Source organism: Malus domestica, chromosome 12 (assembly GCF_042453785.1).
Source record: "Malus domestica chromosome 12, GDT2T_hap1".
In the NCBI taxonomy this organism is placed as follows: domain Eukaryota; kingdom Viridiplantae; phylum Streptophyta; class Magnoliopsida; order Rosales; family Rosaceae; genus Malus; species Malus domestica.
This window is the reverse complement of record NC_091672.1, coordinates 15,393,286-15,407,714: the sequence shown is the minus strand read 5'-3', so window position 1 is coordinate 15,407,714 and position 14,429 is coordinate 15,393,286.

Here is a 14,429-nt window from a genome sequence, read left to right as displayed (position 1 = left end):
ATCATCGTTAAATTATTACGTGCACGACCACATGACCACATTTTTAAAGGTATTTTTGTCAAATCATCCCTTACTTTTTAGCCAAATGATCCCTGAGATTGGCATAACTCCTCACTTTTGTCCCTAACAATGAAAATTATTAAGTCATTTCTAAGCATATCCATAAATCATTAGGAAAACTAATGAAAAGGGTTTGAAAACTTTGAGTTTTAATGATAAGGACAAAATAAAGGGTAAAGTGAATAGTACCATGATTGACTTTTTAGTGTAAAATGTGGTTTTTCGTTAAAGTGAACAGTACTGGGTGCTTTTCGTTAAAGTTCCCTAAATCATTTTGATCATTACGTGAAGATTGAGAAGATGGAGAAACTCCAACAAAATATGACCCAATAGGTGGCTAGAACACTCATCATATAAAAAATGTGTACAAATGAGATGCAATGAGCATTTGAACTGTTGAATACTCATTCTTAGAGGTCTAGTAGCATATTGGATGTGTTTACTTGTCAAAATGTGAAGGTGGTGAAACTCCACGAAATTATTTTCGTGACAATTTAACGAGGATATCCTCATGACAATTTGACGAGGATATTGACAAATATTTCACAGAATGATTAAAATAATTTAAGATGTACAAACTCAGGACAATTTTTATTGATTTTCATTATCAAGGATCAAAGTGAGGAGCTATATTAATCTCATAGACCATTTTGGCTAAAAGGGGTTGGTTTGACAAAAATATCCTTAAAACGTGTTCACATGGTTTCCCACGTGACAATTTAACGATGTTGTTGACAGATTGTTCACAGAATGACCAAAATGATTTACAGTGGATAAACTCAGGGATCACTTCGATCAATTTTCAATCTTAAGGACCAAAGTGAGGAGTTACGCCAACTCAAGAATCATTCTAGCTAACAAGCCAAGATTGAAATTATTGTAGTTGATGAGAATGATATGTATTGAAATTACTGTAGTTGATGAGAATGATATGTATTATTATTACTAGTATATGCCCACACACAAAGTGTTTGAAGTTTTTTTTTTTTTTTTTTAATTGAAGGAGAGCGGAAGAGGGTGAAAAAGAGTGGACAGGGAGGGAGAGAGGTTTAATTTTTTTTTTTTAATTAGAGATGTTAAAATCATATGTAGGTAAAAAACAGCAAAATTTGATATGTATTATTATTACTAGCCCACACACAAAGTGTGTCTGAAGTTTTTTTTTTTTTTTAATTGAAGGAGAGCGGAAAAGGGTGAAAAAGAGTGAAGAGGGAGGGAGAGAGGTTTAATTTTTTTTATTTTTTTAATTAGAGATGTTAAAATCATCTGTAGGTGAAAAATAGAAAAATTTTGTTTTATGAAATTACATTACTGTCCTTAATTTTGTTGTTGTGATAGAAGACTAAATAGTCTTTTTACCTTTTTTTATTTATAAAAAGAGTTCTATTAATATGTAATTTAGATTATTATTGTTATTATTATTATTTTTATGTTTTTTTGAGTAATTACCATTATAATTATTATTATTAAATAAATAAATAAAATGACTTGGGCCAGCAGGTAGAAAATATCATGCTGGTCCATGCGTTTTTTTCCATAAACCTTTGAAATTGATTATTGTCAAAATAAAAGGCCCAAAACAAATCATACAGTCAAATAAAAAAAAATAAAAAGAACCCAACTATAAGAAAACAAAGCGCTTTATGTTCATCACACAAACTGTCCAAAACAAACTTTTTAATGAATACTAGCCATATGGGCACACACGAAATATGTGAAATTTTTTTTTATGTTTGTTTTTGAAATTGAAGGAGAGAGGAAGAGAGTGATAGAGAATGTGGGAGTGGGAAGTTTGGTGTTTTTTTTTTTTTTTTTTTTTATAAATTAGCGATATGTAGGATTACATGTAGGTGAGGCTTTGAAAAAAAAAACAGCAAAATTTGGTTGTGTGAAATTACATTTCTACCCCATATTTATTATTCATGTTTTGTTTTAATTAGAGGGTTAAACTGATAATTTCATAGGATTTTTGTTGACAATTAGTGTTTTATTAATTAGTAGAGATAACAGCTTATTTTTTTTAAACATAATATTCTTAATCTAAGCTACATTAAGAGAGGGAGAGTTTAAGCCAAGAGTGTAGAGATGATCGATGTGTGCATGGATCCTACAATATCACTTTCATCACTAAGCACTACAATTAACACATATCTACATTAAGTGGACCTCTATTTAAGTAAATAGATACCCATTGACCGTCCCTAATCGCATTGGGTTAAGAAGAAAACCCTAACCGCCACCGCTATCCGCTAGTTGCACGCCCTCCCTGTGTATTGTCATGAAAAGAAATGTACATTGTGAAGAGTTGTACTTTTTAAAAATGCTAATAACAACTCCTACAAGTTTTTGTAATTTAAAATCTTTGGTCCACGTGGCATTTATGATTTTATGTTCATTATCACGCCATTTTAGCAAAAGAGAGTTCTTTCTCCTCAACTAACACAACTGATAATCAAAATCAAGGGAGGGGAGATACAAATGTGGATCCTCTTATAGCGTTGGAAAGAAAAGTATTGCAATTTAGTCAATAATAAAATATGAGCGCCAAAATGAAACCAAAACTAAAGAAGTTTCTCATGAAAAACCCAAAGTCAAAAATTCTCTCCTCTGTGAGAGACCTCTATTGTGAGTGTTTTTTCTCTCCTATGTGAGAGTCAATGTTCAATCTAACAATTTTAGTTGATTTGGTTCTTCCTTCTGTCCTAAATTTCTCGTTAGTTCTATTTAGTGCTTTTGGATTTGTATTGCAAGATTCACCTAATTAGGAGTAGGGCGTTCCTGTGGTGATTGATTGAGCCCAACCACCCGCTATGAAGGGGGAAGGGGAAATTTACTACCCACAATTATTCCCTCCATTAAATGAAGACTTGGGTATGCCAACTACTCTTTGATTACATCTATATAGCAAATTTAATCAATCTGCTGTTGCACACAGGTACTTTGTACTGCATATCCTATTTGTAGTTGCTTTTTGTGCTCATCACATAGGAACCGTGCAAAAAAGGAGATATGTGGGGAGAAAACTTAAATTGTCCGACAATCACACTCAGTCTTAATAGATCCTTCAATCTCACTAGGGTTAGTAGATCCATCACTCTCAACTGTGTTCGAAAGGGACAACCAACTCAGAGCATAGGAGGACAAATGGAGCAGTTGGTAGTGGATGATTTGGTGGTGCATTTGGAGCAGTCTCTAGATCTTACGACTATGGAACGTGGGATCAAGCTGGTGGGGGCGGCCTTGACAAACAAGACTTTGAACAAGTGGGGGATAAGAAATATCCTACGGTTGGCTTGGAAGGATCTGGGGGATGCCGAAGTCAAATGGGTCCATGAAAACACCTTTATCATTACTGTACATGATGAGAGTACGGCGGTAAGGATCCTTAACCAAGTGCCTTGGGCTGTCATGAAACAGAACTTTTCCATTAAAAGGTGGCCACCTGAGTTAGCTTTGGAGGAAATTCAAATGGAGTTGGTCCCATTCTAGATCCAAATCAGAGGGGTACCACTATCTTTTAACATAGAAATAAATGTGAGGCACTTAGCCAAGAAGCTTGGGGAGTTCTTGGAAATGGAGGACCATGCAAAAGCCAGGGGTTTTCTTCATGTAAAGGTGATTGTTGACACAAGAAAGCCACTGATTCCAGGGTGTTGGATCCCAAGGGAAAATAATAGAGAGACATGGATTGAATTTATATATGAAAGGTTATAAGATTTTTGTTATCGATGTGGAAGGATTGGCCATGCCAACAACGAATGTTCATTTCAACCGGAGGGGGGATGTAGCGGCATATGGATAGTCGACAAGAACTGGCCCAAATCGTGACAAGGTTGAAGGTCCAAGGCCCCTAGTTGTCAATGTAGGGGGAGGAGAGTTGCTGGAGCTACTAGGGCAAGCACAGGGATGAGCTTTCAGAGGCGCGTGTGGGACACGAAGGAGTTGGTAAGTGGACGTTCAATTTGTGGTTTGTGGGTCCCTCCACACCAGGAAGAGGCACACAATTTAAGAAGTGGATGCAGGACATAACGTAGGGCTCGGAATAGATCGAATGATCAGGAGAGGGACACAGATCAGTGGATTTCAGCGGAACAAGGTCCCCGTGTGACTCATCACGTGGTCATGGGTTTTGAGCAAATGGGCAATCAGCCCAACCCAATCTTTGACTTTCAAAGCCCAAGAGTTTTGAATCAAAGCATAAGGATCCATAAGATAATAGAGGAAGGCGAACAAGCTTTTGTGGGCTCGGGGGTTGAGAGTAACCTAGAACAACTAATTACCCAACATATAAAGAATGTTACAGCCTATAATCAAACTAGGATGATGATGAATGTCGTTTTTCCTCAAGCTAGTTCTCCATTCTTTGGGTCAATGCAGCATCTTGACATCTCCCTACAATGGAGAAGTGAAGATAGTACCATACGGCGGGGTTCAAAGAGGGAAGTCCAGCAGCTAGAGCAATTTTCCCATAAGAAGAAAAAGGTGGAAGAATGTAGTTTTGAAAGGAAAAAATAGGCATTGATTCGTCTTCGAAACATGACGATGAGTGAGAACTGGTTGGAGGTTGGGAAAGCTCTATATGCTAAAGAGGATTTGATGGAGCTTCCTATAGAATAAAAGGAACTATGGGAGAATTTGGAAGCAATGTCTGAATTGCAGAATCTTAGGAGGGTGGAGAAAGGGAAGGATGATATACTTACTTTGGAACTGTCGTGGTCTTGGGTCGAACACGGTAGTTCAAGCCTTTCATGGGCTAATTCGGAAATATGGACCCTTTATGATCTTTCTGTTTGAAACTAAAATGAAGGATCATAGAATTGATAGGGTTAGACATCATATAGGGTATCCATATGGTTTTCATGTTGCACCAATTGGGCGTGTTGGGGGTCTAAGCGTTTGGTGGGATGACTCGTTGAAGGTGGAGACTGGATTTTCTTCTAAGAATATTATTAATGCTCGAATTAGAGTGATGGGTGAGGAGTGTTGAGGTCGGGTCACATGGGCTTATGGAAGTGCCTATCGGGTTGAGAATACTGCTTTTTAGGGTTGGATAAAAAATTGGTTTAGCCCTTCAAATCTCCCTTGGCTTTGTGGAGGTGACTTTAATGAGTTTCTTTAGGACCACAAGAAGGCAGTGGGAGCGGAAGTGTTGTACAACAGACCACGATACTTAGAGGACTTCATGAATATTGCAAAGTTGGTGGATTTAGATTTTAATGGGCCTAGATTCACTTAACGTGGTACTAGGAATAGGCAGTTGGTGGAGGAGATATTAGATAGAGGTTTATCCAACAAGCTCTAGTTGGACAAGTGGCCCAACACATCAGTCACTCATGGTACAGTTATTGGATCTGAGTACTGCCCACTAATCATTCAGTGGCAATCAAGGGATCAAAAGACGAAGAAGTTATTCCGTTTCGAAGCGTTTTAGGCCAAAGAGAATCGTTGCAGGGAGATTGTTGACCGTTGTTAGGGGTGTCCATATGGTGGTGATGGGATTGCACGGTGGTAGAAAAAGATGAATGTTTGCCACTCACAACTAATAAGTTGGAGTAAAAAAGAATTTAAAGCTAGAGGACGGGAGATTGAAAGCCTTGTGCATAAGCTTGGAGAGCTCCAATTTGATTGGAAGACAAATTGGGAGGAAATCAAAGTGATGTCAGAGAGACTTGACAAGCTATGAGAGTTGAAGGAGAGTTACTGGCAACAGCGATCCAGGGTCAGGTGGCTCCGAGAAAGGGATGCAAATACGGCTTTATTTCATCAATCCACGCTACAAAGACGTAGAAGAAATAATGTGGTGAAGATTAAGGATGGGAATGATGTGTGGGTTGACAACCAGGGGGAGATTCGAAATCTGGTGGAAGAGCACTTTACGACTTTATTTACATCTTCTAGGCATCGAGATTGGCAGCAGGTGTTGGATTGTATTTTTTGCTCGGTGACTGAGGAGATGAATGAGGCATTGGCGGGTCTGATTATGGAGGCGGAAATCAAACATGCTGCTCACCAAATGGGGGGAATGAAGGCCCCGAGACCGAATGGTTTCCAAGGGTTGTTCTATCACTCTTTCTAGGAGGCGCTAGACACGGAGGCCAATGCGGTGGTGTAGGACATTGTGAATAGGGTCAGTTCTCCTCAATACTTAATTATACCCATATTGTGTTAGTCCTAAAGGTTAAAACTCCAGAATCAGTAGGGCAATTCCGGCCTATAAGTTTGTACAACTATTCATATAAGATTCTGTCTAAGGTGTTGGTAAACTATCTCAAAGCTATCATTCTGGATATTATTTCTCCCATGCAAAATGCTTTTGTGGCAGGGAGACAAATACAGGATAATATTGGAATAGTGCATGAGTTGTTGCATTTTCTGAAGCTCCGAAAAACGAAACGTAAATTTGAGATGGCCATTGAGCTTGATATGCATAAGGCCTATGATCGTGTGGAGTGGGACTTTCTAGAAGTGGTGATGGAGAAGATGAGATTTTGCACGAGGTGGAGAAATCTCGTTATTGGGTGTGTGAAATCTGTGGATTTTGCGGTGATTTTGAATAGGCAACCAGGTAGGAAGTTTGTCCCGTCAATGGGTATTCGTCAAGGAGACCTGTTATCCCTATATCTTTTCCTCCTTGTTAGTGAGGTCCTATCTAGGCTAATTCAAGTGGCGATCGATAAGAGGGAGCTTATGGGCATTTATATGAACTCTGGTGGTCTGGTTATCTCGCACATTTTTTTCGCAGATGATACTTTGCTTTTCCCCAGGGTGAATCGTAAAAAATGTTGCAACTAATAAGAGCATATTTATGCAACTTAGTTAGCTTGTTTTCTTGCATTTTCATAGCTAGTCTCTATTTATTATAGTGTTTTAAGCTATTTTCGTGTGTTTGTAGGTCCAAATGACAAAGTTGGCAAGAAAGTGCAATTTGGAGCATTTTGGAGCAGTTTTGGGCACCAAATGGATAGCTTATGAGTGGAGCAAGATGGATGGACGAATTTGAAGTTCAAGAGGCTAGGAATATGCTGAAAAGAGTGAAGAAGTAAATCCAAGACAAAGAAGATAAGGAATTAGCTAAAAGGAATGACATTATCTAAAACATTATCCAACCTTATCTTATCCAAAGTAACCTTATCCTATCTTATCCTATCCTAATCCTATCCTACCTTACTTCTAGCTACAAGGGGGACTCCTTATCACATTAGAATACCTAATATCTGATTCTAGAAGCCCTGAAATAATGCAAATAACCTGATCCTTTTTCCCCCTAGAAATTTGGCCGAATTTCCTAGTCCTTTTTCGCTAGGATTGTGTAATCATTTTCCTCCACTACTTTGTGCCAAAACCCTAGCCTATAAATACATATTTTCTGACCATAATTCACCACCACCCTCTACCACAATTCACACAACCATTCACCACAAATTCGTCCACACACAAGAGCCTTAAATCGGAAAATCCCTATTATGCCGCAGCTGTGCAAGAAAGGAGAAGATGGAGCCACCTGGAGCCGTGCTTGCCATTCAAGACGTTGGATTGTTGGAGCATTTCTAGGTGTATTCTATCTTTGTTTTCAATGTTTAAATTTAATTGTCTTCGTTTAATTGCGAACATGTGGAACTAATTCCTTTTTAGTTGGAGGTGAATTCGAAGCCATGATTATATGTTTTATATGAATTGATTACATCCAGTTACTGTTTCTTGAGTCTTGAATGTGATTTCCTTATCTACGTTATCAAAACTTGTTTATGTATGTTGATTGAGGATGCATACTTAATTTGCTTGCATAAACTTGATGCTAGAATATAAGGGAATTTCACCTAATCGTTATGAACTTATATTCACAAGTAGTACAAATCACTAGTCATGATTGAGTTAAGTAAATACTTAGCAGGAGTACCATGCTTTTCATAGTTATGAATGCCTCGTCAATGCTTATGGTTTTCAAAGAACTTAATGAGCTTTGATATGTTTTCTATCATGCTTTTCATAGTTAGGGAACTTGATAAGGATAATTTGGTTGTGATGCGTATCCCGTCCAATTCAATGAAATAAGGAAAATCTGATGGTTAATTTGTGCTGTCACAGTTAACTTGGGGTGTTGTCATTCATAGTTTAAATGAATAATAATTGGAAATTGGTTTGTTTGCATATGTCATGTGTGGAGAATGACCCTCTAACTAGCCATTCACCCATTTAATTCACCAATTTCGTCCAAAGTATTTAGAGTCTTTAATTCTGTTTAGTTTTACTTTAAATTTGTCAAAAACCAAATCCCCTTTCCTTTGTTGAGTCAAGTTAGTTAGAATTTGTCCAATGTTTGTTTTAAGTGTTTTTAAGTATTTTGAGTCAAGTTAAAATCAATTTTCGTCCGATTCACCCTCTAGTGTCTAGGTTGAGTCTTTTTAGATTGTTTTGAGTTCTTTGAGTCTAGTTAAGTGTTTTTAAGTATAGTTTTGTGTTTTTGAGTCATATTTGTGTAGATTAACAGCCATAGTTAATCCCCGGCCTAGAAAGATCCCTACTTTCATATACTACAACTATCTTAATAGGGTTTAATTTGTGTGTTAGAATATTTCACATCAGCAACCTTGTCAAAATCATTGATGATTATTGTATGGCTTCAGGACAGAAGGTGAATCTTTACAAGTCCAGTGTTTTCTTTAGTGCTAACATCCCGGGAGGTCTATCTGCCGAACTCAGTCAAGTTCTTGGCATGCCCACGGTGGATGACCCGGGGACTTACTTAGGTTCGCCTTCACTTTGGAGCCGCTTAAAAAAGCAAGGCCTTGCCTATATCAAAGGTAGGATCCTCGAAAAAATTCAAGGTTGGAAACAATGCATTCTCTCACAAGCTAGGAAAAAGGTAATGATCAAGGCTATGTTACAAGCAATTCCTGCATACCCAATGAACATCATTAAATTTCCCACTACTCTATGCTCGGAGCTGGACTCATTGATTGCTGATTTCTGGTGAGGGCAACAAGGAGAGGATAAGAGGATACATTGGGTGTCCCGGGAATTTTTGGAATTGCCGAAGCATGAAGGGGGTATGGGCTTTCAGAATTTTGGTGATTTTAATGATGCCCTCCTTGCTAAACAATGTTGGAGACTGGTGCAAGAACCAAACTCGTTATGAGCTATAGTTCTTAAAGCTCAATATTTCCGAAACTGCTCGTTTTTTTAGGCTAAACGTGGGGGACGAGCTTCTTGATGATGGTCAAGTTTAATGGTGGGCCGTGACACTCTACTCCTAGGTGCCCACTGGCAAATTATGAATGGGGCTGGTGTTCGAGTTTGGCTTGACAAATGGATTCCTTCCCTTCCTCTCGGTCACCCTATTCCTCAAGGTGATGTGCAAGTGTCCAAGAACTTATATGTGAGCTTTTTAATATGTGGGCCTTTAAGAACTTGGGATATTGACTTTCTCAAGCCCTTTATTTCTAATGATGAGTATTAGGCGATCTCTAACATAAGTATTGGTGATCAAATGCGGCGGGATAGACTAGTGTGGCCGGAAACTAGGAATGAGGTCTACATCATGAGATCGGGATATCACTGAGTGCATTCCCGTGCGGTGCCAGTGATGACTCAGATTACTTCCTCTTCATATACGATTCCTTCCCAAGTTTGGAAGGTGAAACCTCCCCCCCCCACGAAGATCCGTTGCTTTCTATAGCAGGCGTTGAATCCAGCGTTGGCTACATTGGAGGACCTGTATAGACGTAGATGTTCCCCAACTCCTCTCTACCCTATTTGTCATGTTGATGTGGAGTCTGTTGAGAACTTGCTTTTTCTGTGTCTGTGGGGTTGTAGTTATATGGTTTAGTGAGTCTCTAAATTATAAGGTGGATAGGGCTGGCATCTCAACTTTGACAAACCGGTTATCTTCTCTCTTAAGTTCTAATATGGGGTCTAAGGAAGAAGCTAATTGGCTCTTGTCTTATGCAACCTTCACTTGCTGGCACATTTGGAAGGCTAGGTGTAACTATCTCTATAACCAGATGGCTATCAACCCACAACAAGTCATTATGTTTATCTCTTCCTCGATTGCAGCTTTCTTGGAGGCTTCACGCACACCTTTGGTGATCTCTCGTTCTAGGAAGGCCACCCCTTCGTGTTTTCCCCGTTGGTCTTTTCACATGCTCCCTGTTTACCAAACTTAGTGTAGACGAGAGCTGGGATGCTACTACAGCCGAGGGCTTTGTTAGGATTGTTGCCAGAAATTATGCGAGTAGGTTCATGGGGGCGAGGAAGCTGATGATTTCTGCTCCCTTTGTTGTTGTGGCAGAGGCTCTTGCCTTAATGTATGGGTGTGAGTTTGCTAGTTCATTAAGTTTGCAGAGGATTATTGTTGAGTCGAACTCAAAAGAGAACATATCATGTTTGGGTAATGATTTATCCTTTGGTAGCTAGGAGGCTTATCCAACGTTGACTAGAATTTTATGGCTTCGGGATACCTTTCAGACGTGCTGCTGGTCTTGGGTTTCGAGATTGGCCAACATGGCGGCTGACCGTTTGGCGTCAAGAACTAATACGGAGATGTGTAGCTCTACATGGGTTAACCATCCCCCATCTTCGTTGGTGCATGTTTCGAACAAGGATGGGCTCCCGTGTCCTCTGTAATTGTGTTTTGGTAGTGAAGGGGTTGACGTTTTTACATTTGGTGCAGCGTCTTTAGCCTCTGTTCCCTTCTTCACTACTTTATGTATGTTTTCCTTGGTTGTCGCCTCTTGGTAGGCCTCCCTGTATTTTTGGCTCCTGTCCTGGTAATAAATGTTTCCAGTCCTCCAAGAAAGTGAAAGCAACTCTTATAGAGAGCCAAAAGAAAGCTACAATAGATTGTAGAATAACTCCACAAACACAATCCCTAAAATCTGCCCTAACAAGTGGAAAAGCAAAAACCAAATTACAAGTAAAGAAGCTTTTACAAGCAAATAAGAAATGTTGATGTAAGGTGAATGACAAGCTATGGAAAGTGACTTTAGCCTATGACTTAGCTAAAGTGAGGATGACAACTCATACATACAACCCATCCATACAAACTGGTTTCAATACACCCCCTCAAGCTGGATTAAGGGGATTGATTTATCCAAGCTTGCACAACAAACGCTAAAACTGAGTAGAGTCTAGTGCTTTTGTGAATAAATCAGCAAGTTGATCGTGGCTACGTGTGAACATGGTGTCTATCACCTTGGATTGAACTTGAGCACGAATATAATGGCAGTCAACTTCAATATGTTTGGTCATTTCATGGAATACTGGATTGGAGGCAATGTGCATGGCAGCTTGGTTATCACAATACAAGGACATAGGTGCCATATTTGTGAATCCGAGCTCGGAAAGAAAACCTTTCAACCATATGAGTTCACAGGCTGTTGCTGCCATAGCACTATACTCAGCTTCAGCACTAGATCGAGCGATAACACTAGATCGAGCGATAACAGTTTGTTTCTGGCTCTTCCAAGTGACAAGGTTCCCTCCAACAAATGTGCAAAAACCTGTTATGGATTTTCGATCAAGGGCATTTCCAGCCCGGTCAGCATCTGTGTAGGCCAAGATGTGATTTAATCCATTGTTTTTCATAATTATCCCTCTTTCTACTGAGCCCTTAAGATATCGAAGTATTCTCTTGACGATTTCCCAGTGAACTAGAGTAGGAGAGTGCATAAACTGACTAGCTAGGCTAACTGAATATGAGATTTCAGGCCTAGTAATGGTGAGATAAATAAGTTTCCCAACCATTCGCTGATAAACACTAGGGTCCAAGAGAGGTTCACCTTTTTCATGCCACTGAAGTTTGCTAGCTAAGAGTGTCCGAGCTGGTTTACATTCCATCATGTTAGCTTCATCTAGAAGATCGAGAACATACTTTCTTTGATTCAAGAACAATCCCTTTAAAGAGGTAGCCACCTCAATTCCAAGAAAATATTTCAAGGGCCCCAAGTCTTTAATGGCAAATTTTTTGTGAAGTGACTGCTTAAGTGTCTTGATTTCACTTATATTGTCACCTATAATAATTAGGTCGTCAACATATATAAGCACAACCAATTTGCCAGCAATACTACTTCGAACAAACAAAAAAGAGTCAGCATGACTCCTTTTGAACCCTACAGCTTCAAGGACTGAACTAAGCTTCGAATACCTAGCTCGAGGGGACTGTTTGAGACCATATATGGCTTTGTGAAGTCTGCAGACCTTGTTGGGCTCATTTTCTCTTGGATGACCAGGAGGCAACTTCATGTACACTTCTTCTTCAAGATCCCCATGAAGAAATGCATTCTTCACATCCATTTGGAATAAGGGCCATGCATTATTGACTGCCACAGACAACAATACCCTCACTGTGTTGATTTTGGCAACGGGAGCAAAGGTCTCCTTATAGTTAATGCCATAGGTTTGAGTAAAGCCTTGAGCTACTAACCGTGCCTTGTGTATTTTAATGCTTCCATTGGAGTTGAATTTGGTCTTATATATCCACCTACTTCCCTCGACCTTCTTTCCATTTGGAAAATCCACCACACTCCATGTCTGGTTGTCATTCAGAGCTTGAAGCTCTTTAGTCATAGCATCTTGCCACTCAGGCATGCATGTGGCTTCATGAAAATTCCTTGGTTCGAAAGTGTGGGACACTTTGTTAAGGAAAGAAGTATGAGAAGATGAGAATCTGTGATAAGAAATGGCTGCAGAGATAGAATGCCTTGCAGTGTAAGTAACATACTCTTGTAACCTCACTGGTGGATGTCTATCTCGTGTAGGATTTCTTCTTGGTGCACTTATAGCTTGCTGATTTGGTTGAGCTTCTGATGGTTCAGAGGAGCTTGGCACTGCATCAGTTACACTTTCAGTGAGTTGAGAATTATCAGTGCTGATATGAGCAGGAGTGACTTCGTGAATTTATGCTAGAATAGGTAGTGGAAATAGGTCCATAAGATCTTCCATATTAACATTAGTCTCCAACCCTTTGTGGAAATAAGGTGAATATTCATCAAATCGCACATCTCTAGAGACTGCCAGCTTTCCCGTGTTAGGGTTATACACTTTGTAACCCTTTTTAGAACTGGTGTATCCCATAAACACACATTTGATAGCTCGAAGGTCGAGTTTGTCACGATGGAGAGCTTGAATATGCACATAACAAGTACAACCAAAGGTTCTGAAGTGAGACAAGCTTATAGGCCTGCCCTTCATGACTTCAAAAGGAAATTTAGTATTCAACACCCGAGTTGGCAGTCTATTAATGATGTACGTGGCAGTGAGTAGAGCTTGAGACCAAAATTTCTTAGGAACATTCGTTTGGATCATAAGTGATCGAGTCTTCTCCAATAAGTCTCGATTCTTTCTCTCTGCCACACCATTTTGTTGTGGTGTACCAACACAGCTAGTTTGAAGCAAAATGCCATGATTGCTCAAGTAATTACTCATGTTATTGGAAGTGTACTCGGTACCATTATCTGATCTTAACATATATAACTTAGATGAAAATTGATTGGTGATTAGGTTGTGAAAGTCCTTAAAAGCATCAAACAAATCACTTTTAAGTTTTAAAAGATACAACCAGGTTACTCTAGAATAGTCATCAATAAATGTAACATAATATCTATACCCATCAAAGGATTCTACACGAGAAGGACCCCAAATATCAGAGTGAACAAGCTCAAAAAGTTTACTAGTTCTAGAACAAGCTCAAAAAGTCTAGTGGCTTTTGACATTTGACAAGTTTCACACTCCAGTGTGTTTTTACAAAAAAAGGGAAACAACTTGGTCATCACATGTTCTAAGGGATAGGCAAGGCGTTGATGCCAGAGTTGGTGTTCCTGAACTTGACTTAAGTTGACACTGAGCTTTTTGACAAAATTGGACTCCTTTGAGAGATAGTGGAGTCCATTCAAGAAGAACCCTTCACCAATCTTCTTCTAAGTAACTCGGTCTTGAAACACAACATTGTGTGGGGAAAATATGGCAAGACAGTCTAAGGTTTTTGTGATTTTTCCCATTGACAAGAGCTAAAAAGGAAAATAAAGTACATAGAGAGCAGTGGAATCAGTATGCTCACTTAGCAATCTAATCTTTCATTTCCCTAGAATAGGTTCCCCTTTCCCATTTGCAACAGATATATGAATTGGATCAATAGTTATTTGAAAATCGAGACTAGAGGGTTTATTAGTTATATGATCAGTGGCACCAAAGTCAATAATCCAAAAATCATGTGTAACATTTGCATTAAGAGCAGTGGAAATGGCACTGATAATACCTGGAATATTGCCTTTCGATGTGTTCTCCGAGTCAGCCAAGAATCCAGCAAATTTCCCTAGCATTGCAATATGGTTTTCAGGTGTCATTTCATCAGGTTCAGTGCTTCCTTGCTTCTT